Source organism: Macrotis lagotis, chromosome X, assembly GCF_037893015.1.
Source record: "Macrotis lagotis isolate mMagLag1 chromosome X, bilby.v1.9.chrom.fasta, whole genome shotgun sequence".
Taxonomy (NCBI): domain Eukaryota; kingdom Metazoa; phylum Chordata; class Mammalia; order Peramelemorphia; family Peramelidae; genus Macrotis; species Macrotis lagotis.
The window spans coordinates 703,876,611-703,901,489 of NC_133666.1; the positions used below are offsets into that span (position 1 = coordinate 703,876,611).

Below are 24,879 nucleotides of genomic sequence, written 5' to 3' on the forward strand. Positions count from 1 at the left end.
GTGAAGTTTCTTGGGCAAAAGAGTAAGTTGGTCAGAGCAGAAGTGGGCGGTCAGGTCTGGACTTTAGGAGGTCATTCACTTTGGCAGCTCTGTGGAGGGAGGATGGGACTGAGCCGTGAGGAAGGTCAAGGAGTGAATCTAGAGAGAAAGGGTCACATCTCAAAGACGATGAGAGGGAAGAAATGGTGAGATTTGACCACTCTAGATTTAGGGCAATTGAGGAGCCAGGGTGCCTGGGAGGATGATGGAACCCTCAACCCTGATGAGAAGGTAGTGTTGGGGGAGGGTTTGGGGGCTCCCTGTTCCCCTGTTTACTTCACTATTTCTCTCTATCAAATTTATTTTGAAGTTTTCTTGGTGCACTTGTCTGACTAAGGGAACCCCTGAGGAAAAGGTGACACGGTGGCCCAGGGTGCTTCATTGATTTCTTTTCCTAATTGGGGATGATAGGAGGATCTTGCCCAGGGTAACTGTAGGTGGAGTGCCCCTTCCCCTCCCACCTCATAGAGATAGTCCTTACTACTTCCAGGCTCCTGGTTGAACCCTGGGCGTAGCTATCTTCCTAAAGATGAGCTCACAAGCACCCACTCTCCCTACAAGCACTAAGTTTCCCTTCAATGTTATAAATGAATGAAAGAAATAGCTGCTAGAGAGAAAATTGTAGATTTTATTCACAGACCTTGCAAGATACAGAGACCTCACCTAGCATAAGGCACGAGGTAGTATTCAAACATGAGGTAATTTAGTCTTCAGAAACTCTTTCCCCTCCCTCTTGGATGTTCACAGGCTCTCAGAATTTGAGTTATAATCTAAGAGGGCCACCCATCCCATGGCATGCCCCTAATATGATCCCCCCTACATCATATGACCTGTGATATGCTGATGAACCCCAAACCTCACAAGGGGTGTGTGGGATAATATTCAATTACTTAATTGCATAAACTCAGTTGCATTAGATCAAGATCTCTTGGTCACTCCTGACTGGTTTGAGAACCCAAGATTCTTAAATCTTGGGTTTGCCATCTCTGGAATGGGATTAGGAAAACTCTACTGGTCTTGTGATTGGCTGGGCCATTTCCCCTTTGTAATGGATTCCCTAGGGCCCCCCTACAATGCCCTGCATTCCTCACAACCTCCCCCTTTGCTTTTTAATAACAACTTGGTCTTCACACTTCACCAGCAGTGTCTTCCTCAAATTGTTTTAACAGTTCCCAGTCCTCATCCTTGATAGGACTACTGACTTTCTCAATTAATATTTTTACCTCTTCATTATCAGAGACACACCCATCCTAATTTACTGATAGAATTTTGTACCATTTGGGTCATACGTATCCCACTTAGGGCCAATAGTAAGATTTCCAGCAACTGTTGCCACTATGAACCAGTAAACTCATTCATCCAGGAGGTACTAAATGACCTTGTCCAGCTTTGGATTGGCACATGTGCCAACTTTCTGATATCCCTGGTTATCTCCTTTACCACCTGCCCATTGATATCTATCTTTAGGCAGCAGCTTGACAAGTTCAGTTTACCACAGACGACTCCTTCAGCCAACAGATAGTCTAATACCAATCTATGTTGAATAATCACCTCTCTTGTTTGCATGGCTTGGTCAGTTAGCAAGTCCAAGGTCCTAGCTATCTGATTGCTAATTATTTCAGCTATAGCTTGGAGTCTTATTAGTCTATTCAGGATATAAATTGGGGTTCTATAGCCCCATCTCCCATCTTGTGCCCAGGTAGCAGGTCCATAAGTCTGGATAATTCTTTCTGGGGCCATGTATTTCCCCACCCATTGGCATTCCCCAGTCTTAGTTAATGAGGTATCCACACTCCTCTTCTCTTGACTTAAATCATCATATAACCTTGCCCCTAACTGGCATCCTCCTTCTGCAGGCAGAAAGAAAAATTCTGGCCTTACCAACCCTATATAGCAACACTCTGAGCAGCCTTTGGACAAGTGGGTGTAGGCAGTAATCCTACAGATCCAATAATGCCCCTTGAATGCTGGTTGCTCTTCCAGGAGTATACTTTCCTGGTTTCCAATAAATGGGTAATGCTGTTCCTCCTTACTTCCCAGGGGGGCCCCCTAAATAGGCCATATATTTATCATGATAATAGGTGCACTTCCAAAGCTTCTATAGCTCCTCCCACTGGCAAGTTTTATGCAATGCCCTTAGGTCTTCCTTGCTCCAAAATTGATCAAAATAAATTCCTGATGTGCCATTTGACCACTCCCAAGAGTAGTTATTATATCTAGTCGTGTTCCTTAAATTATTTTTCTTGCAAATGGCCATTTCTGCACTTTGCTTGCAAGTCCACACTAACTCATAATCACAGTTTCCCTTAACAGTCCTCCAATTTGTGCATCTTTACAAGGGATCCTGGCCCCATCCTAACACCACCCCCGAGTCCTAGTCCACCTGTCCTTGTAACTTGTGCAGTCTAGAGTGTATGGACACAGCTTCCAGACGGAAGTCCTCAGACATTTGCTGCTCCCCAAGAAATTGCCCCGTCCAGGCTGGTGTCAACAACAGTTACCCTGAACTGACTCCGTCAAAGGCCACTGATGCTTCTCTTCTCTGGACCAAAATCCTGTGCCATGATGCACCTCTGACCAGGAACTGAGAATCCAGGCTGGACTCGGGGACTGGCACCCAAGGCCAGTTTTCAAGCTGTTGGGGACCACTGCGAATCCAACAGTCAGTCACACCCAAGGACTGGGCAATGACTTCCATCAGCTGGATGTATTTATTTTCCTCCCCCTGGGGGGGGGGCAGGAACTGGGGCTGTATATACAGCCCTCACCAAGCCAGTAAGGACTAGGAAAAGGGGGGCCAACATAGTGGTGTCCTTCAGCAAGAACCTCCCACCACTTCTAGTACCCCATTTGCTATTCTTCCACAGACTCAGGTGTGATATAACTCTACCACATGGAATCCCAGTTTTGGAAAAAAAATCCATTTTTTTCAAAGCGTTGTCTCCTATTCCACCCCCACCCTTCTTCCTTCCAGGAGTACAATTTGAATATAAGGAAACAATTCCAAACTGCTATGCAACAATGAGCCACCCAGTTTGACCAGTCCTTAGTGCTTCTTCTGAGAAGAACAATCTTTAGGAGCTCTGAATTTTCATGAATCTTCCAGTTCTGGGGTTCCTCCATTGGTCCTTTCACCTTAGTCCAACCCCGCTCTGCTGTTAGTACAGCAGTTTCTGTAGTTAAAAGGTTCAGGACGGGTCCATCCCAGCTTGGATGAAGTTTCAAGTCTCTCCATGTCTTTATAAGCACACAGTCACCAGGCTTGAAAGGATGTACTGGAAACTCCAGCGGTGGAGTCTGAGCCAAAAGACCTCTATGCCGAAGATCTGTTGGGAGGATGAAACTGCTAGAATATAATTTCTTAAAAATTTATCTTTGGTTTCCAGAGTAGGGAATTCAGTTCCCCTTCCCATATAGGGTAACCCAAACAACATTTCATAAAGGGACAATCCAATGTCTTTTCTGGGGGCTGTTCTAACCCTCGACAGAGCAATTGGGAGACACTGGGGTCCAAGCCCCAACTTCAATAATTGATTTTTTAATGTTTGGTTCATCCTTTCTACCTTCCTGGAAGAAGACATGAAATTCCCATTGTATACCCATGCAACTCATTATATTCTGCAAGACCTTTGATGTGTCCCATTGTCAGAGTCAATCCTTTCTACCAGCCCAAATCTAGGAATGATTTGCTCTAAGATGGCTTTACTGACCCTGGAGGAAGCAGCTGAACTGGAAGGGTAAGCTTCTACCCAGTCAGTAACATGATCCACTTTGACCAATAAATATTTTAGCCTCCCAACTGGTAGCATCTCAGTATAATCCACCTGGATGCCCTGGAACGGTCTCAGATGGATCTCCCTCCCACTATGCATTGGTTTTCTCAACACCTTCTTGTTAAACCTTTGACATATTAAGGGGGAGCAAGGCCAGAAGACATCTTTCAGATCAATAACACCATTCCAGCAATTTGTTTAGCTGCTGTGTATAGTCCTATACATCCATAGGTCCTTAGGAATGCATCCCATCACTTGGGTTCCCCAATGGCTTCCCTGATGTAGGACTCCTAATATTTCTCTAGCTATTTCTTTATTCACCACCTTTCTTCCATCTGGGAGTATCCACCACCCTTCTATCTTAATAGCTCCAATCGTTGTTAACTCTTCTTCCTCCTTCTCACTGAATATTGGTATTGACTCTGGAGGTAGATCTTCTGGAATAAGAACCAACATCTTAGTTCCAACTTCCTCTAGTGAAGCCCATTTCGCCTCTTCATTGACTAATCTATTCCCTATCACCTCAGGGGAGCTTCCCTTTTGTTGGCTCCCCACTTGTACCACAGCAATCTCTGAGGGGAGGAGTAGGTTTTCGAATATTTGTTTGGTCAATTCCCCATGAACTAACTCCTTTCCCCTGCTATTAATAAGACCTCTCTCTTCTCAGATTTTTCCAAAGGTGTGCACTACTCCAAATGCATAGTTGGAGTCAGTGTAGATGGTCCCAGATTGTCCATCTAAAATCCTAAGAGTTTGGTTCAAGGCATACAATTCACAGGTTTATGCAGACCACTGTCTAGGGAGGGGTCTGGATTCTATCACATACCAGTCCTCCTCATCTACAATAGCATACCCATTTTGGTGTTTTCCCTCTACTACTCTGGAGGACCCATCAATAAACAACCTTCTTCCTGTTTCAAAGGGGACCTCCTTTAAATATGGTTGCACTGTGGTCTGATAGTTTACTAAGTCTAAGCAGTCTTGTACCAAACCTCTGAGGTTTTCGCCCTCTCCTTTTCACAGGAAAGATGCTAGATTCAAATGATAATCTGTAGTCAAAATAAGATCATCCCTTTCCATTAGCATGGCTTCATACTTCAAAATCCTAGTCTGTCAGCCACCTCCCAGCTTTTTGGCTTAAAATAGTCCGAACTTGGTGTGGGGCACTAACCACTAAGAGTTCCCCCAAAAGTCAACTTCCTTCTCTCTTCCACCAGTACTGCAGTGGCTGCCACTGCTTGGATACATTCGGGCCACCCCTGAGATACTGGGTTGAGCAGTCTGGATAGGAAAGCCACCGGTTGGTGCTGCCCTGCCTGGGACTGGGTTAGCACACCCAGGGCCTTGCCCTGGTGTGCTGAGACAAACAAATGAAAAGGCTTGTCCAGGGTGGGCAAAGCTAAGACTGGAGCCTGTACTAAGGCTTGCTTCAGTCTCGGAACATCCTCCTTCTCTTCACCTTCCCACACTAAGGTCTCAGGTTCCTCAACTACCAACTTTTTTATCCAGCCTTTTAGTTATTAAAGCATAAGGATCAATCCATAACCAGAATCCAATCAATCCTGGGAACCTCCTGAAGTCTCTCTTGGTAAGGAGGGGGTAAGTCCAGGATGGCCGGGATGCATTGGAGACTAATCTTTCTACTTCCTTCACTGATTAAGTGACCCAAATATCTGACTTCCTTCTCAGCAAACTGTAGTTTCATTGGGGAAACTCTCAAACCCTGTTTTCCTAAATAGTTTAACAACTTAATTGTAGCACCTGAAACCTCAGCTCGTTTTCCTTCTGAGAGCAACAAGTCATCTACATACTGAAGGAGCTTTACTCCAGGAGGAGAAGGGATCTCTAGAATTCCCTCTAGGGCTTGCCCAAATAAATTGGAGGACTCCAAATAACCTTGGGGCAAAACTGTCCACCTTAGCTGCCGTTTTCTCCCCGTTTTAGGGTTTTCCCAGGTGAATACAAAGACGTCTATGCTCTCTGGATGGAGGGGCAAGGCCAGAAGGCATCTTTCAGATCAACTACACTGTACCACCTTATATTCTGGGGGAATCTGAGTCATTAAGGTATATGGGTTGGGCACCACTGGGTGCCAGTGTCAACACAGTCCATTAACTTCCCTTAAATCTTGTATTAGTCGGTAACTATCATCAGGCTTCCTGACAGCAAGAATCTGGGTGTTGAACCTCAACATGCACGGCTCCAGACCCATCCTGAAGCAGCTGCTCAATGACCCATTACAGTCCCTTCCTTCTTTCAGGTGGGAGAGGGTATTGCCTAACACATGCCACTGACTGGGGGCCCTTTAGGGTGATGCTGAAAGGCTCTATCTTTAGACCTCCCCTCTTCCCTTCCCTGACCCAGACTTCAGGATCTGCCTTTAGATCCTCTGAGCAGATCCTCAGAGCAGATCCTCTGCTCTGAGCGGCACATTATCACCTTTAATTGCTTATTCAAGACTCTTATTCCTAGATTTAGTTTAATTATTAAAGCCCTATCTAGTAGGTTCTTTCCCGCTTCAGGACTGAGCAGAAACTTCACCTTCACCTTTCTCTCCCCATATTCTACCTTTACTTCCTCAAAAACTGGTACAAAAAAGTTTTCTCCCTTAACTCCAGAGACTTTCAGAGTGTCTTCTCTTAGTCTCACCCTTTTCAGCAAAGAGGTCAGTGATGATCTCTCAGCTCCTGTGTCCACAAAACAGTCTCTTCTCTGGAGTCCCCAACCCTCAGGTTTACCAGGGGCTCTTGGTTGGGCTTGAGGAACAAGAGTCCCTGAGTTTCCTAGTCAAAAATCATGAGGGGCATGATCTGCGCGTCTTTCTCCAACTCAGTGTCCTGCTCTTCCACATTTAAAACACTCATTCCATTCACTCCATTTTCCTTTCTTTCCCTTTCCTTCATTCCCACTATTTTTCTTTTTTCTTGATACTCTTTCCTGTTCCCCAATACAGGCAGATTCTCCCTTAACTCCCTCCCTGATAGCCTGAACCATCATTCTGGCTTTCTTTTTCTGCTTCTCATCCTCTCTCCTTGACATAAACTCTCTGCACCTCCCTTAACAGCTCCTCAAGTGGCTGCTTGTTCCATCTTTCTAATTTCTTCAATTTCTTATTAATATCAGGCCAGGCATTGGTGACAAAATTGACCCTCAACATGCCTTCTCTCACAGGATCTTGGAGATCTAGACCTGAATATTTTCTCACGTTTTCCCTCATCCTCTCAAGAAATTTAGAAGGAGTTTCATCTTTTTCTTTGGAATACTTCAAAGGCTTTGTTTAAATTTTGGGACCTGGGAACTGCTTCGTTGTTCCCCGAGATAATAAGATCCCTCCAATCCTGCATGTGCCTCTTATGAACTGGGTCATTATTATTCCAGTCTGGAACTACATTAGGATATTTAAATTCTGCAGGCAGAACCCCAGGGGCTGGGGGGGTGTTCTTCTTCTCCCACCCCTCCATGGCTGCCTTCCTAATCATTCTCCAATCTTTCCCCCCATGAAGAGGACATTCAAGATTGACATTAATCCCCCCTGCCGTGTGAAGAGGTTGGGCCCTAAGAATTGTTCTAGTTGGTCAGATAGTCCCACTTGATCCTCTACTAATGATTTCAGCTCCTTTTTGAATGCCCTGACTTCTGATTTACTTAAAGGAGCATCCACATAATCTATTCCTTCTCCCTGTCCTCCCATTGGCACCTCTTGTAATGGAAACAAGGACAAAGACTTTTGATCAGTTCATAAAAGGACATTCTCTATATCCCTTTTGCATTGCTCCAGCTCCTTCCTTAATTTAGAAAACATTTCTTTTTCTCCTCTCCAGATTTTCCCTTTCCTCTTGGGCCCTGCTGTTAGTCTCCTCCTCTCTAGGAGCAATTGCAGAACTTGGAGTAGATAGGGAATCAGGGGGTAGGGTATAGGGCAGGGGCAATATTGCCAGAGGATGCCACCTATGTTTCTTATCTCTTTCTAACTTACTTAGAAATAATTTAGCACCCCCACTTATCCAGCATGCTGCATATCCCACCTCCTCTTTGTTTAAAGGTACCTTATTATTCACAGAAATGTTTAAAATTTCGCATACCCACTGTTCATCAGACCCAAACCTAGGCCACCATACAGACTGTCCTTGGATGGTGATTTGTGGCCATTCAAAACAGCAATATTGGGGAGGCTAGGTAGCTCAGTGGATAGAGCACCGGCCCTGGAGTCAGGAGGACCTGAGTTCAAATCTGACTTCAGACATTTAATAATTGCCTAGCTGTGTGACCTTGGGCAAGTCACTTAACCCCATTGTCTTGCAAAAAAACCCCAGTAATATTTTATTAACTTCCTCTTCTCTTTACCCTGGACAGCATCCTTGCCATCCCAGCTAGCTCATTTCCTACCCAAGGGACTCTCCTTGGGTATCTGATAGGAAGGAGTCTCTTCCTTTCCTCCCTTAGGTGCCTTTTTTTTGACCCATGGCCTCCCATCCAGGATCTCCCTTCTCTGGAATTGTCTAGAATGAGGACTTCTAAGCCTCAAAAGGTAAAAAGGAAGTTCCTCTACCTTTCTGGGTCTTTTCCACAATTTTCTATCACTCTTGCTGTCAACACCAGGGTTTCAGGTCCATTCAGAGATCCACCTGTGGGAACCCTAGAAAAGAAATGGGGATCTGGCTTGAAATCAAGCTATGAGCATTCCTTCCTCTGGTCTCTTCTGGGGCTTCCTTAAGGGGTTCAGCAGATCCTGGAGACAATCCCCCAAATTGTTATAAATAATGAATGAAAAACCTGCTAGAGTGAGAAAAAAATGTAGATTTTACTCATAAACCTTGCAAGATATGGGGACCTCACCTAGCATGAGGCATGAGGTAGCATTCGAACATCAGGTAATTTATGGTCTTCAGAAACTCCCCTCCTTCTTGGATTTTCATAGGCTTTCAGAATTTGTTACAATCTGAAAGATCCACCAATCCCATGACTTGTCCCTAATATGATTCCCCCCCCCACATCATGCGATGCATGATATGCTGATGAACCCCAAACCTCACAGGGGGTATGTGGGATAATATTCAATTATCTAATTGTTCAAACTCAGTTGCATTAGATCAAGATCTCTAGATCACTTTTGACTGGTTGAGAACCCAATTCTAATCTTGGGTTTGCCATCTCTGGAATGGGATTAGGAAAACTCTTCCCATCTTATGATTGGCTGAGGCCATTTTCCCTTTGTAATGGATTCCCTAGGGGCCCCCCTCCACCCTGTGAAGACCAACAATGCCCTACATTCCTCACATTTAATAATCCATCTTTGGATTTATTTCTTATAGAGTATCTCAGATTATTCTTGTGGAGAAGATAGAGAGATGTGGACTAGGAGATAATACAGTCCATGGTGATGGTTTGGAAATTTTCAGTGGAGGGCCTCAAGGACCAATGCAATGCTGGACCCTAGGCTGTTGAATATTTTTTCCAGTGACTTGGATTCAGTCATAGAGAGCTCGTTTATCCAGTTTGCAGATGACACCAAGATGTGGGGGGAGAGGTAAAGCCCTGGGTAATGGTCAGCAATTTGCCATTGTCAGCCATGGTGGTGTTTGTTGTTCAGTCATGGACATTGTTCATGGGGTTTTCTTGTCAGAGGATGCTGGAGGGGTTTGCCATTTCCTTCTCCAGGCCATTTTACAGATGAGGAAACTGAGGCAAACCAATTTGAGTGACTTGCTCAGGGTCACTCATCTAGTGTTTAAGGCTGGATTTGAACTCAGATCTTCCTGACTCTAGCCCCAGTGCTCTATCCATTGCACCAACAAGTTTGTGAAGGGAAGACCCATTTTGTAAGTGCCAGTGCCATGACAGGGTCCTTTCTGGGCTCTTATCTCCTAATCCTACTGAGGTCTCACCTTCCTTATTCCATGTTGCCTCTGGGAGATCTGACTTTTCCTCCCTCCCTCCTTTGCAGTATGTAGGCACAGCCTTTGGGGATGAAGGCCGCTGATGTTGGAAGGGGAGTCCTGAATGGGTGGACTTGGGTGCTCCTGATTCCACCCACAGGTGCCTGCCTTGGTTGGCCTTGATCTTCTCTTGAGGTCCCCATGGAAGAAAATTGAAAGGTTGCTGGTACATAGTGAGCCCTTTGCTGGGAGATCGTTTTATTAGCTCTTCAGGGTTTTAATTTATGGGAAAAGTCCCAGTTCCACCTGGCTTCCTTTCTCTAGAAAACTTTTTTTTTAAACGTCTAAGAATGGGCGACTAGGTGGCGCAGTGGATAGAGCACCAGCCCTGGAGTCAGGAGGACCTGAGTTCAAATCTGCCCTCAGATACTTGATAATTACCTAGCCGTGTGGCCTCGGGCAAGTCACTTAACCCCATTGCCTTGAAAATCTAAAAAAAAAAAAGTCTAAGAATCAGATTGCAAGTAACATTTCTAAATTCTCCGAGCCCCCCAGGCAGCTGAATTCAGTGTATCCATAACCACAGATTTCCACCCTCCTCCCATCATGATCATTAGAGCAGAAATGCAAACTCGGGAGACCAGTTAAAATTATCAAGGATGCCATTACTTCAAGATGTGAACAAACTAGTAAGTAGAATATAAAATATTAAAGAGCTTCTTAGTAAGAAACCATATGTGACCCAAACTACACTAAAACAAAAGGGAGAAAGGGAGCCCAGAGCAGGGGCTCTTCCAGATCCTGCCATCAGCGTGGGTCAGGGAAAGGAACAGCATCTGCTGCTCTAAGTTGAGTGCTCTCCTGCTTTCTGTTGTTTCTCTCTCTACAAATCTCTCCCAGACCTCTCCAGAGACATTTTAAAACTGCCTTGGTCGACCCCCGGTTCCAATCTGGGTAGCTTCCTCTCTTACTGAACTGGGATTCCAGAGTCCCTCACAAACTAGCCAAACCAAGTCTTGGCAGAACAAAGACATTCTTTGTAAGTTAAATTAAATTTTTTTCAATTACATGTAAAGATAGTTTTCAATATTCATTTATTTTTTTAAGATGTTGAATTCTACATTTTCCTCCCTCCCTCCCTCCCTTCCCCAATCCCTCCCCTTGACAGTGAGTAATCTGATATAGGTTGTACCATGGACAATCATGGTAACATTTCCATATTAGTCATGTTGTGAAAGAAGAATCAGAATGAAAGGTAAAAAAAATGACAAAGAAAAAATCATAAAACAAATTTTTAAAAATGAAAATAGCATGCTTTGGTCTGCATTCAGACTACAATTCCTTCTCTGGATTAAGGTGGTACTTTCCATCCCAAGTCATTTGAAACCGTCTTAGATCACTGTTCTGCTGAGAAGAGCTAAATCTATCCTCACACAATCATGTGTACAATGATTTCCTGCTCACGTTAATGGGGTCCCAATTAATGAGCCCTCTCCCCAACATTCAGATCTGCTCTGAGGGTTCCTCCTGGGACCTTCCTAGAACCAGGAATTCGAGCTTTGACTTAATTACTGGCTCTGTGGTTTCGACTTTTGCCCAAGGCCTTTTTGTCTTCTAGTTACCTATTATAAGGGTCACCTTTGCCCTTTTACGTGAAGATTAGGAACCAATCTGCTCAGAGATGCTAATCACTTATTATCAGCATCTGGGACCTTCTAGAATGTCCAAAAACCCTCCTTAAAAAGCACATTTATCACTTCATCATAGATTCTAACTATCCCTTGGCAGAGTCACCTTCTGGCAACTAGTCCTGTTTCAAATAGACAATTATTTATCTGAGATCATTTTCCTCCCCTTCTCTTCTTCTGTTTTCTCTCCCTATATAAATGAGAATATGTCAGATGCCTCTTTGTTAGAGTATCTCCCAACTCTTAGGCCATGGTGCCATTACAGTGCCTAATAAAACACCTACTTGTCTAGGAGAGAGCCCATGTCTCATGAATTTTTTCTCAGATACCTTCTGCCAATTCCCAGACAATATCTGGGTTTTTTTCTTCTAAATTAAAGGGAATAGTCCTTGAAATTTGTTCAAACTCTACGGCTCTTTATCTGTATACAGATGGTATTCTCCATTGCAGACAGCCCCAGATTGTCCCTGATTGTTGCACTGATGGAACGAGCAAGTCCATCAGGATTGAACATCACTCCCATGTTGCTGTTAGGGTGTACAGTGAAGAACTGAGAAATTCTTACTAGTACTTGGTAGGCTAGTTCATCTCTGACCAAAAACCTGTTGTGGGTTGGTTCTTGTCCTCTGTTATCAAAGAGGACCAAAATGATATCCCTGTGTCACAGCAAGTTATGGTGTTTGCCTGTGGCTGATCAGATGGATATGAGCTTGGAATGCTCTGCCACAGGTGGGCACCAATAGCCCATAGGAACACTTGGGTGGGGACACTATGTTTCCTTTGAGCTGCTTCTATTCTGCCTTGCTCACAGAGGCAGCCCCTCTCTGATGAGGGCATCCCATGCTGGGCGGTCCTGTGCCAGTGTCTACCATGCTGAATAATCAATTCCAAAGTTCTTGAGATCTTGCAAGCCTCTTGTGAGCATCTTTGTATGGCTTTTTTGGAGCCCACCCCCATCTTCCCTCTGCCCTGTGTGAGTTCTCCATCAAATAGTGTTGGGTTTTTTTTTAGGGTTTTTTGCAAGGCAATGGGGTTAAGTGGCTTGCCCAAGGCCACACAGCTAGGTCATTATTAAGTGTCTGAGACCAGATTTGAACCCAGGTACTCCTGACTCCAGGGCCAGTGCTCTATCCACTGTGCCACCTAGCCGCCCCCATCAAACAGTGATTTAAAAGGGCTGGACTAGAGGCAAATTCGATTCTCAGTTACCATCTTCTTAGCCAGTAGAGGTAGAAACAAAATTCCCCAAATCTGCTTTTTTCTTTTGTCTTCCCCTACAGACCTTAGATCCTTAGCCAGGACTTCTTAATTGGCCCTTCTGGCTGCTTCCTTGTGACTCCCCAGAAGCAGGAGTCTTCCACTTTTCCTTTTGATTTCTCCTCTCCAACTACTTTCGGTAAGGCTGTTGTTATCTTACCCATTAGCAGCTTGGCAAATACCTCCCCCTTTGAAGTGCCATGTGCCTGCACCCATGGCTTAATTTTGCTGTTTCCTCTGGATACCAGCTAGCAGAAGATGAAGCAGGAGGAATGAGGAAGATCAGGTGAAAGAGTCAGGCTTATTAGCCTGGAGAAGATAAGGCTAGAGGGGGATTGGAGAGCTGCCTTCAGGTATCTCAAGGAGCATCACAGGGCAGTGGGAATAGTTTTGTTCACGTAACCCCTGAGGGCAGGACAGGGGCAATGGAAGGCTGGATGAATGTCCAAGAACTTCTCCACTGGGAGAGCAGTCCCAGTGTGGGAGGGCCTGCCTCCTTCTGTCAGAGACTAGACATTCACTGGGGTAGGAAAGATTCTTTGAGTGATGGAAGCCCACACCAGGGTGGGGGCAGGTCAGAGGAAAGAAGAGGGTACGAATGAGATGATGCAGAGATGCGACAGGTCTGGTACCATATTGGATCTGGGAGGGGTGGCAGTAAGGAGTCCAGGATGACTCCTAGGGCTCAAGTCCTCTACTTGAAGGAAGGCTGGAGTAGGGAAGAATTGAGGAAGAAGATATGGGTTAGACCAGAAACCCCCAAGCCCTTGTCCAGCTCTGAAATTCTCAAGTGTTCTGGGACACTGGGGAGTTGTAGGGCAGGGTTGGCCATCTTCTCTGGGGAGGACAATTTGGGGGAGCAAGGGCAAGAATAGGGCAGGAGCACAGCCTTCCCCCACTCCATGCAACCACCCGCTGTCTGTGCTACTGTCCTGTCCTTCTCACCTGCCATTTTCTTGCAGATCTGCCGTAACAGACATTTTGGCAACAATGAATTAGGGTTTGAGGTACAAAAGGGAGGGTTAGGTCAGAGGAGGAAGAGATCCCTTCAGTGTGGGGTCCAGGAAGAGACTAGGGGATGGAAGGGTCTTCATCTATGCCTCTTGGTTTGGACTGGAAGAGAAGGAAATAAAGGGGTCCTGGAGGGAGGGGGGATCATGGAGGAAGAGGTAGAGGGCATTGGCACCATATCCCTGAATGCTAAGGGCAGGTGCTTCTCCTTGTTTCCCAGGCAGTGGTCCAAGCAAGGCCTTTAGGAAGGTGCCCTGAGTCTTCAGACTGAACCAGAGCAGGGAATCCTTGGACTCAGGGTGACACGGAAGGGTTCGTGGGGAGTGGTAAGAACAGACAAGTGCCAAGCCTGTGCCAAGGGAGGCTACTTCCAGACAGCAACCCACAATCATAACCATCTACAAATATTTGGCAGGGGACAGATCATGGATTTCCCAGCCCTGTTGGGGAGTAGTCAGTGAAAGGGACATGTAACAGATACGTGTCAGGGGTCCCACAGCCAATGACTACCACCATTTTAGGAGCACTCCAAAGAGAGCCAGGGTGATCAGAAGCTAGAGCTAGGGTGGTTAGCATGAACCTCATTACTTTGACCTCAAGATCTCTTAACCCAGGCACAAGACTTTCCTAGGAACACCTTCCAGAACTTTAACCTGCGTGCCCCTGGCCTTGCCCTTCTGACAGGGGCAAAGACGAGTGTCTTCCACCCCCCACCCCTAGCTTGATGGCTCTGCCTCCCTGATAGAAGATACTGAAGACTCTGAACTTAGGGGAGGCCTTGGGATGGAGGTACTGGGGAAGCCTTCCTCAAGAAGGGGAATTTTGGTCAGTCAGAGTGGAGGAGGGAAAGCATTGTGGGCTTGGGGGACAGGCAGAGATAATGCAGGGAGATGGAGGAGCCAGGTGGCTGGGGCTGAATACTCTCAGGGAGTCAGTGGGAGAAGATTGGAAGAGTAGGGGGGACCCAGGTTGGGGAGGCTGGTAGTACAAGGGGCATCAGACACTAGCTAGTGGGGTGACCTGGGCGAAGGGCTTTAGTGCTCCTTGCCTCAGTGTCCTCATCTGTAAAATGGAGATAATAACTCTTATTCTCTTAGGATTGTTGTGAGAATCCCATAGGAAAATAATTATAGAGCTCTAGCTCAGTGATCAGCACATGACGAGCACACTATCATCATAGGGAGCCACTGGGGGTGACAGGATTGGAACTGAGCTTTTAAAGGGTTGAATCAGCAGAGAGGTCAGGCTTGGCAGATTCATAGGCACCAGCACAACGTGGCCATTTAATCCAAGGGAGCTGATGAGGGTGGGCTGAGAGAGAAGGGCAGGAGTCCAGAACAGAGCCTGGTGAGAGGTTGAGGGTCCAGCCCAAAGGACTGAGGAGTGGGAAAGAGACAAAGGCCTGGGGATGAGAGGCACTGTTCTAAGAATCTTGGGTGAGGACAGGCTCCTCTGCCTGAAGAACTCCCTCCCAGGCCTTCCTTCTAGGCATCGGCTTCCAGGGGATCCAGGCCCCTGCCTTGGTTCTTTCCTCTTTTCCCAGGAAAAAAGTCTGGAGGTTTTCAGACCTGAGCAGTAGAATTTCTCAATATTTCTCATCAGTATAATAGTCTCGGGACTAAAGCATCTCAGACATCACTTAGTCTAACACTTACTTGACAGATGAAGAAACTGAGGCAAAAAACTATGAAGCAAATTGCCCAGGGACACAAGATCAGTTTTGAACTCAGATCCTTCTGCCTCCTAGTCCTATACTCCTAGGGGGCCATGGGCAATGGAACCTGGTGATTGGCTCTGCCAGAGCTTCCAGGTCCAGATGATGATGATGATGATGTCCTTCATTCTTGAAGAAGACAGGACAGGATGGGACAGGTCTCCCTTTTCAGGAGAGGAGATCCAGGCAGACCCGGACAGGAGCACTCACCTGGTTAGCAACGCCTACAGCAAGAAACCTGGCTGAACCCCAGCTGTCAGTAGACTGGTCGGAATTAGCACCTGCTGCCAAAACTCCCTAGGGCCTTCCACCCCACCTGGGGAGAAGAGCCGGAGCTTCCTTCCCTGGCAGGACCCAAACCACTTCCCTGGCTGCTTCCCCCTCCCTGATTCCTCCCTGTTTTCTCTTTCCTCTGTCCTCCCTAACCCTCCTCTCTGCTCCTTTCCTGGCTCCATCTTTCCCTTCTTTTCCTCCCTCTTCTCTCCCCCTCTCTCTGCTCCTTCCTGGCTTCTTTCCCTCTGTCCTCCCTTTCTAGCCCTCCCCCTTTTCTGCCCTCCTCCCCATGTCCCTTTCTCTTCCCTATTTCCTTCTCTTCCTCCTCCCTCCCCCTTGCCTTTGACATGGGAGTAAAAGATGGAGACTCAGCATTGCCCTGGGGCCCAGGCCACAGTTTCTGACTGAGGGAACACAGAATATCCCCCTCTACAAGGTCTGGGTCAGCTCTCTGGGATACCCCAAAGACCAGTCAGGGCCCCACCTGGCCAGACCAGGCCTCCTCTTGTGCATCATCTGAGTCAAGCAGTTAGCTCATTTAAGGGGCAGGGGAGCTGAACTTGGCCACCAGCTAGGAGGAGGGGGCAGGCAGAGGGTCCTGCTCCCCTTCCCTCCCTGGCTCTCAGATCCACATTGATTGATTCAGTAGCAAGAGAAGGCAGAGCATGCTGGAAAAGATCTGGGGGCTTTAGGGGCTCCCTTTAGGCCCTCCCAGAGGGACACTACAGGGTCTCCCCCCACCCAGGCTGCTTCCCTTCCTTTCCTCAGGTGGCCATGGATTCCACAGAGCTGAGACAGCTGAAGGGCAGGTCTGCTGGGAAGTCAATGCCAAACCTCAGGCTTCTGGGCCTGGCATGGATTGTGCCTGTCATTGAAGGCCCAGTCTCAGATGGCAATGAGCCACAGATTTGGCAGGGAGCTCAGGGCAGCTTTTTTCCCAAAAGGCTGGTCTCCAGGTGATGCAATGCAGGAAGATGACAGCTAAGTCAGGAGAGAAGGAGGGAGAAAACCTCAGGCCCCAGGTAGTTTAGACCTGAGCACTGGGCTTCATTGGCAGAAGGCCAGGTCCTTAGTGAGAGGAGGAGGAGGAAGAAGTGGTGGAGGAGGAGGTGGAGGTGTGTGCTCAACTCTGGGCAGGAGCCAGCAAATACTAGTTCAGTTCTGGCTCCACTATTTGTGGAGGAGACTGGGAGCAGGGGAGCCCAAGCTGTAGGTGCTCTGCAGAAAAGAAGACTGGGGTGGGGGATGGGAGGGTTCTGGGGCAGTCTAAAGAGGGAGGGAGTTTCCGCTCCATGGAAGGCTCAGAAGAATGACCCTTCTCTGGTATGCTCTGGGGAGTCTTTATTCATGACCAGAATTTTTAGGGTACTCCCCCAAATCAAAGTATATGGGGACTGACATTGGCAGCAGGCAGTTTACCCCAGCCTTCCTTGTGTAATACGGGCTCATGTCTATGAGGTAGACTGATGCCTGAATTCATGGTAATTTTACATTTAGAAGGGTGGGTGTGAAGTGGATTGTGTTCGTGTCCCCATTAAGGGGGGAAAATTCTCTGGGAATGGCCTGAGAGATGGGCTCCCTCCCAGCTTGGTGCTAGGAAATGTCATTCTCTCCAGTGTGGCTCCTGTTGTGTTCTCCTGCCATAAACAAAGGGTCACCTGGCTAGCTCTGGACAGGGTGGGCCATAGGTGACCTGGAGAAATCAAACAAAACTGGGACATATATTCTCTAACAGAATAAATTTAAGAATAGAACGACTGGAAATAAGCCTGGGGCAGTAGGGAAAGGTTTGTTTTCCCTTGTTCCTTTTTCCTAGGACTTTATTTCTCTCCCGGTTCCTACTCTTTTAATGAGGAATATTCCAGATTAAACATAACACCTGATCTAATGTTGAATTAGGTCTCTCTCCTCATTTGGGGAGAGCTCTAATCCCAGAGAATTTTGTGGTCCGTACCTTGGGTGGTGACATTCCTCACCGGGTTTGAAAATTTTTGTTCCCTGCAAAATCAGTTTCAACCAGGGCTTATGGCCTTGTGTATTTTTCTGGCCCCCGAAGCCAGTGTCTAGAATTCACATTCTAGACCCAAGTAGAACACACCATGAGCACATCACAGATTGGCATATTTGTGGCTGAAATAGCAGCAAATAGCAAGAAATGGTGACAATAGGAGACACTGGAGCAGCAAGAGAGCCAGGTTAACAAGCAAATAGCCACCCCTATGAGGCAGGGGCATATTTGAGGGCAGGGGCCTGTCTATCTCTGCAGCTGCACTGGAGGCTCAGCACTGTCACTCTTGTGTGGTCACAGGGACATCCTCCTGTCCTGTAGAGGGCTGAGGCTGCTAGTAACATTATGGAGCAGTTGATGATGGGGGACCTTAGGAGCCTGAAGTTAAGAAGACCTGAGTTCAAATCCAGACTCAGACTTATTAGTTACATGACCCTAGAAAAATCACTCCCCCTCTGCCTCAGTTCCCTCAACTGGAAAATGGGGAGAATAATTGTGCCTACCTCCACAAGGAGGGGCTTGTGAGGTCTAATGAGATAATAAATAATTATAACAGGGCTGGCAAAAAGTAACCACTAGATGAACATCAGGTGCTCTTTCTGTTACTATTATTGATCTGAGGGGATAGTCTATGTCCAAGAGAAGGACCTTGCTGCGGCTTCAGGACTAGGCAGAAGGGATTATTGGGATGGAGGATGCAGAAGATCTTATTTTGAAATGTTTGTTTTTTTTGTCAGACTCATATCATCTTTACATGACTAGAAGGTGAACCCATTTTTTAGAGCCCTTTGAGGCAAACATCTCCCAATCTCAACCCATTCATCAGGAAGATCATCTAACTCATCAATTGGCAATAAGTGGCTTCAATGAATTGTCTTGACTGGGCCCCCGCTGTTCTCAGAGGCTGCTTTGTCAACAGGCAAGCTGTCTGGCCTCTTCACAATCAGGGATGGGGGGTTTTCCATTGGCCAGGGACCTGCTTGATGCACAAATGCTAAGACTACAGAGCAGGGTTCGGATACCTTGGGATAGGTCCTAATAATGAAGTGCAGGATGGCCACTTATTCTTCTGGCTGATCACAAAGCTAGGTGATGAGCTTCTCGAGATTTCTCTCTGGTTATGAGGATCTGCAGTTTCTCTTTCTTCAGAGACCCCAAAGCACAGGTCAAGGGGAAGGTGTGACCAAACATCAGGATAGGGCATAAAGCTAGTGGTGCCATCTTGTAGAATTGGAGGCAGGTACTCAAAGCCATATGTTGGCTCCACTGCCATTTTTGTGGGTCCCCTTTAGGATGGTGAAATGTTGTCCTGGACTGCTTGATGCAGATCAGAGTAAATATCTCTTTGAACCTTGTATTTCCCAACACGCTGAGAAAAACTTCTCCCACAATACTTGGGCAGCATTGGAGGCTTTCTAGGTTCTTGTGAATTATGTTTGGAGGTGCTGAGTAAAGTGTCCAACACCATCAATCTGTGACTTCTGTTCTTGCTGTCTCTGTCTAAAGATGGAGAATTGGGTAGGCTAAGTTCCAAAGGTTTGCTCTTTCATGTTCTCCAAGAAAGCACAGGCATCTGTAGCTCTTTGTACATCATGAGCCAAGTTTTCTGCCTCTTGGTGACAAGTCCTGGCAGCATCTTGGGCCCTGTGTTGTGCCACTCACATAGAGTAGCAGGAACTTGAAGATGAATCCACTCAAGATTGAAGAGTTTCTAGATACTCTTAGTGACATAAAAAATGGATCCAGAAAGGATTGGAAGGATACTCAATGGAAAAAACAATAGTCCAGGAACTCATGTCAAAATGTGGATGTCAGATATGAAGGAGAACAATGACTAGCAATATGGAAATGATGTAGACGTTTAAGAAGATGCTTCTGATATCTTGGACCAATCTGGTCTCCTTGGAAAAGTCCTGGACCTGATGTGCATACACCGTCCTTTGGGGAAAGTTAGAGAGATTGAGTTGATGTTTGTTACAGTCAAGGAGAAAAATCCACTCCCAGGCTAAATACACTGGAGAAGAGAGTGGGACCTTGGAAATTAGAGACAAGTTGATGGAGTTTAACAGTGACCTCATCAGCAATTCCTAATGCTTCTTTTCTAGCTGATGCCATAAGATCTCACCTGGAGGGGCAGGTAAAAGGGGGGGGGCGGAGTGTGGATTGAATTGCAGTGGAGCACAAGTGACCATTGTTTCCCAATCATTTCTGGAGAAACACCTGAAGAAATTCTCTTTTCTGTCTCTGGGAAGTGCTGGCTTTAAGAAGACTCACTCACAAAACCCTTCCATATTTGAGCTTCATTTCCTGAAGATGCTGCACCTGCTTTGTTTAGATCCTTTGGGTGTCCAGGGAATGTCAGTACTAATTGGCACCAATTCCAATCTGTTCAGAAGACCCTATGTGGCAAGCCTAGCACTCAGCGCCTTCTGAGCATCCACAAAGCTTCATGGAGTGTAAGGAGTGGTGCTGTGGGGGAAGCTTTCCTGCCCCAAGCAGGGCCCCTGCTCTTCTTCATGCCGAACAGTTTTTACTCTAAGACTCAAGGACACTGAGTTTGTTCTTCTGTTTTCCAGTGGCCTGATGAGCCTGGCAGACGCCACACTGACATTAAGCTCATGGGAGACCTTCAGCACAGGAGCAACCCGCCTATAGCTTCACTCCCCCTCCCTAGCATGGCAGCTATCTACTGCAGTTGACCCAGGCCTTAATCTTGTACACAGGGGAAAAGTCAAATATCTTTTCAAATTTGACCCTTCTAGGCTGTGGTTCATTGCTCCTTGGAACTAATTAGAAGTACTATTTTATTAAAGCCAATAAAAATGAGAGAATCACACTCATAATATCAATGTTAAGCCAATTTCCCACAGCTGAGTAAATAATATAATCTGAGCAAAGAACATTGGAGTCACAGCCCAGATGATCCAATTTGTCATACTCACTAGGGGCACCACATACCAAGCATTACTAAACAGAAAGGCTTGGGTAGAATACAAAGGTCCCAGTAGATAAGAATGAAAAACAAATCACTTCTAAAACCAGCAGCAGTAAAGAGAATGACCTCTGATCTAGAGAAAAAAACCCAGTTGGCAGTGTTCAAATACTGTGACTTTGGTACATGAGGGTCATGAACTGGGCTGACCCTCAAAGCCAAAGCAGGGAAGCAGGCACAAGGCTTTGACTAGGCATTGCCTGGGGACTGGGCATCAATCACAAACAAAACTCAAGATGGATCCTACTCTCAAGGAGCTTACACTCTAATGAGGGAAGCAGAAAAGGAAGATGTAAAGAGATGTGGGGTGGATCAGGCTAGAAAAAGTCTGGAATGCTACTTAAACATGGATGAATTTCAGTGGGCCTGGGGGCTTTCCTTAAATGGAGGGTCTGAGCAGAGCCACCATTTTAGGGGAAGAGACATTGAGGCTGGAGGGCTACAGGGAGACTTCAGGATGAAGAACTGGGGGGATCTAGCAGAAAGAGTCCCAGGTGGCACCTTGGCCAGGGTAGGGACCCCTTCATCAGGAGTAAAAAGTGGGGAAAGAAGGCATTGGGATGTGAGGGGAGGAGGAAGAGAGGACGGAGCTACAGGGAGAAAGTGTAGTTAAAGTAGTTCTCATGGGAAGTAGGGGGGAGAGAAGACGGCTTCATGGGAGATTCAAGGAGGGGCAAGGAGGCCAATCACACTTTTCATCAACTACAGATACTGAGGTTTTGGAAACATCAAGGGAGAAAGGACTGAGCCTTCTGGAGGCCCTGAGGCTGAAACAGTGTGCCTGGAAGTCTAGGAACCCAGATTGGTTCTGGGAGTAGGGTGAAGGTGACCTGAGGTCCTCTGACAATGGAAGCTCAAGAAGGAATTGACCAATAGAAAAAGACTGGGACTCTGGTACTTTCAGTAAGGCCACCCCGAGGCCTCCTTCTTGAGATGGTTTAACTTTCCAGGTGCCATCTTGTATATAGAATTGTTTGCATACTGTCTTTCTGGGCTGACTGTGTAGTTTTCTCTGCTTGGTCTTCTTGGGTTCTCTCAGTTCCTGACGCCTTCTCCATTATTCTCATGAATTGTTTGGACTCTGAGGGAAAATAAATTGCCTGTCTATGCCACATTGGTCTCCCCAGAACTCTAATCCCTGCTACTCTGCTACCCAGAAGAGAACTGTGGGACTAGAAGGCAGTTTGGATGTTTGGGATAAAAGATGGGGCTCATCAGGAGATTGGGGGTGGCAGGACGAGGAGGGAGGGCAGAGAAGAAAACCTTCCCAGGGAAAATCCAAAGCCTGGAGCAGGAAGGGCATACTGTGAGACTGTAGACTTGTTGGCTGCTAGGAAATGGGGGGGGGGGGCTCAGGAGCAAAAAAGGGGGGCCTCATGTTGGTTTAGGGCCAGCATTAGTATTTTGAGGGACTTTCTGCCTATTCTGGGGGGGGAGGATAATTGATGGATGTCCTATATCCAGTATATGATGGTTACCTTGAATGCATGGACTCTCTGTGACAGATCTCTCTGAGTCCAGTCTGGTTCCCTTTCCCCTGCAGCAGTCAGGGTAGACAAGTCAGGTTAATACCTACTTCTAAGCAAGAGCCAGGTGCCATTACTCAGAAATGAGGCTTGGGCTCCAAATCAAAGAATGTCTGACCTGGAAACTTCCCTACTGCTGTCTGGGGTGGGGGGTGGAGGGTCTTGCCTCTGCTGTAATCCTTTGAAAGCAGGTAGTCCATTAGTGCCTTCCATTTGGGTTCAGTTGTTGTTGGTCACCTCAGTTTCCCCCCCTGTCATTTTTCCCATTGTTGAAGGACCTGACTTTGACTTTGCCATTCCCTCCTTCCATCTTGGAGCCTCAGTTTTCCCTTTTGTACACTGAGCAAGTTGGTATAGAGGATTGCCATTATGGACCCTGGATTTCTTCTCACGGAGCAGTCTCAGATGCATGTCTGGGATAACAGCCTCCAGGCCCTTCCTCTGCCTGAGTACCCTCCTCTGGACCCTCCCTAGACAGGACTGCCCAGAAGGAAAGCCAGGTTTTTAGACAAGGTAGTAGCTTGGGCCTTTGGGGTTGACAGTGGATGGTAACAGCCAGGTACTCTCCGTACTGTACTCTGGCCATCCAGCCAAAGACAAAACTAGGCTAGGTCAATAACCTGGCTCTCCATCACTAGCATGGCTTCTATCTGGACCCTGCCGTCATCTAGCTGATTTACCTAGGCCCTGGAATCTTTTTCAGAACACCTGCTTGGCGGGGGGGGGGGGGGGGGGGGGTGTCGCCTTCTAAACTTTCTTTGCCAAGAGGCTCTTTTGAAGTCTGCATCAGACTCGACAAGAGTGGGATCCAAGAGCAGAGCCAAGACCTACTTCCTTCCTCTCCCCCCCAACCCCAATCTTGGCTCAAACACATTTGGGAATTTCCTCCCCGGGACAGGATCTCTTCCACCTGGGTGGCCTCAGGCCAGGTCTAGCCTTGGGGCCAAGGTCTGTCCTGGGGTAGAAGGTCTTGGAACTGTATCTCTTCCTCCTCCTCCTCCTCCTCCTTCACCACCACCTTTAGCCTTCCGGCCTATAGGGAAGTGGAGAAGCTGGTTTGGCCACTTTTCAGGCCAAACCTGGGGCAAAATGGGTAAAAAGAGCAGACCTGGGGATTGTTAGAAAGTGCCAGGATTGATAAGGAGGAAGGTTGGTGGCCTCAGGTTCCCGGTTTCTGGAAGATCAATCCAGGGCACCTCTCCCCAGTGACTCCCTGAACACCTCCTCCCTTCAAGGCCCAGATTGAAATACTGGGGGGGTCTGGGACACAACTTGGCAGAGCCCATCATGTGGATACTTGGAATGGAGCTGAAACCACATGGGAGTCTGGGAGGGAGATGGACCCACAGGGGAGCCTGGAAGAGAGCTGGGACTAGGGTCAGCTCCAGCATAGACTGGCCTCAGTTTCCTCCTCCCCCACAACCAGACTTCAAGGGACTGTCTCAGGGTGGTCTATGCTCCCTCTACCTTCTGGGGGTGGGGTTGTTCTCTGGATTGACTGGGGAGCTCTACAAGAGCCCCGGCTGAGAATCAGGTTTTTAAATCCAGAGGATTGCCAAGGAAACCAAATCTATTGACATAGTTACCAAAATAGACATTTGAGAAAGCAACTTCCACAGCTCCAGGTTAAGACTCCCTGTCCCTGGGGTCCAGACGCTGCTGGGTTCCCCTGTCCCCAGCCCTGCCATCCTCCCAACCTCCCAACCATTGAACCCCTCACCTGGAGCAGAGCATCAGAATTGGCAAGGCCCTTGGAGACAAAGCACTAGGGTCCATCAGCCCACTTTGCAGATAGAGAAACTGAGGTCCCAAGTGATCTAAGGTCACTAGAACCCATTTCTGGAGGCTGGAAGCCTGGCCCCTTTCCTTGGTCTACTCAGTCTTCGCAAAGCTGGACCCGCATGGAGGAATGAAGAGGAGGGAAGGCAGGAGGAGCTAGCCCGGGGGGGGGGGGGGGGGGCCAGAGAGGGGCAGAAGCCTCCTGCGGGCCAGCTCCTGGGGGCTGAGGCCTTGAAGGAAGGTACCTGGGAGCCCCGGGGGCCGCCCTGGAGCACCCCAGGGTGCCCGAGGGGAAGCAGGTGCCCGGCCCCCGCCGGGCTGGAAGGCCCCCTCCCGCCTCGCCCCTTCCCCAGGGCCCGCCCCGCCCCGCCCCGCCCCGCCCCGCTCCTTACCTGGCTCCGCGGGGCTGGGATCTCGCAGCACCTTTGGTCCTGAGGGCTGAGGAGAGGAGCGCAAGGACGGCGGTGGGAGCCCCAGCAGGCTCCAGGGAGCGAGCCTGCCCCGGCTGCCCCGCGCACCTGGCCGGGTCCCCCGAGCCCTGCCCCGGCCGCCCGCCCGCCGCCGGCCCGGCCCCGAGGTGAGCGCCCACCCTTCCCCTCCCCCTCCCCTCCGGGCCCCCAGCCTGGCCGCAGCTTCCCACCTCCAGGCCCCCAGGCCCTCCAGCCCCTACATCCTTACTTGTCACCCCCACTTCCCACCTCTATGCCCCTCTCCAACCCTGCTCCCTGCCCCCCATCCTTTTCATGGCTCCTTGGTCGGTGCCTGTCCTTGGTGAGTGTCCCCTGCTTCTGGGGCCGAGTGCCCACTTCATCCCACCAACCTTCCCTGGTCCTCCCCCAACCAGACTCCCTCCCTTGGGCTCTGAAGCTTTCTTCCTGACCTTTCTCCTTCCCTCCCTGCTATGGCCAGCCCAGCTGCTTGGGGGCAAGCCTTCCCCTTCCCC

At 47.9% G+C, this 24,879-nt stretch overlaps 2 protein-coding genes and 1 long non-coding RNA gene across 3 annotated transcripts in view; 2 read left to right on the plus strand and 1 right to left on the minus strand.

The window, feature by feature from the left end:
* The window catches only part of LOC141497082 (uncharacterized), an 857,774-nt gene that overhangs the window by 692,731 nt on the left and 140,164 nt on the right, over positions 1-24,879 (plus strand). The window lies entirely within an intron of this gene.
* The window catches only part of LOC141497130 (glutathione hydrolase 1 proenzyme-like), a 74,345-nt gene that overhangs the window by 9,048 nt on the left and 40,418 nt on the right, over positions 1-24,879 (plus strand). The window lies entirely within an intron of this gene.
* On the minus strand, positions 681-24,091 carry LOC141497233 (uncharacterized). Its single transcript, XR_012471251.1, has 3 exons — positions 23,878-24,091; positions 8,362-8,448; positions 681-3,365 (listed from the first exon to the last, which is right to left on the minus strand). It is a non-coding gene; the product is annotated as an uncharacterized LOC141497233 (long non-coding RNA).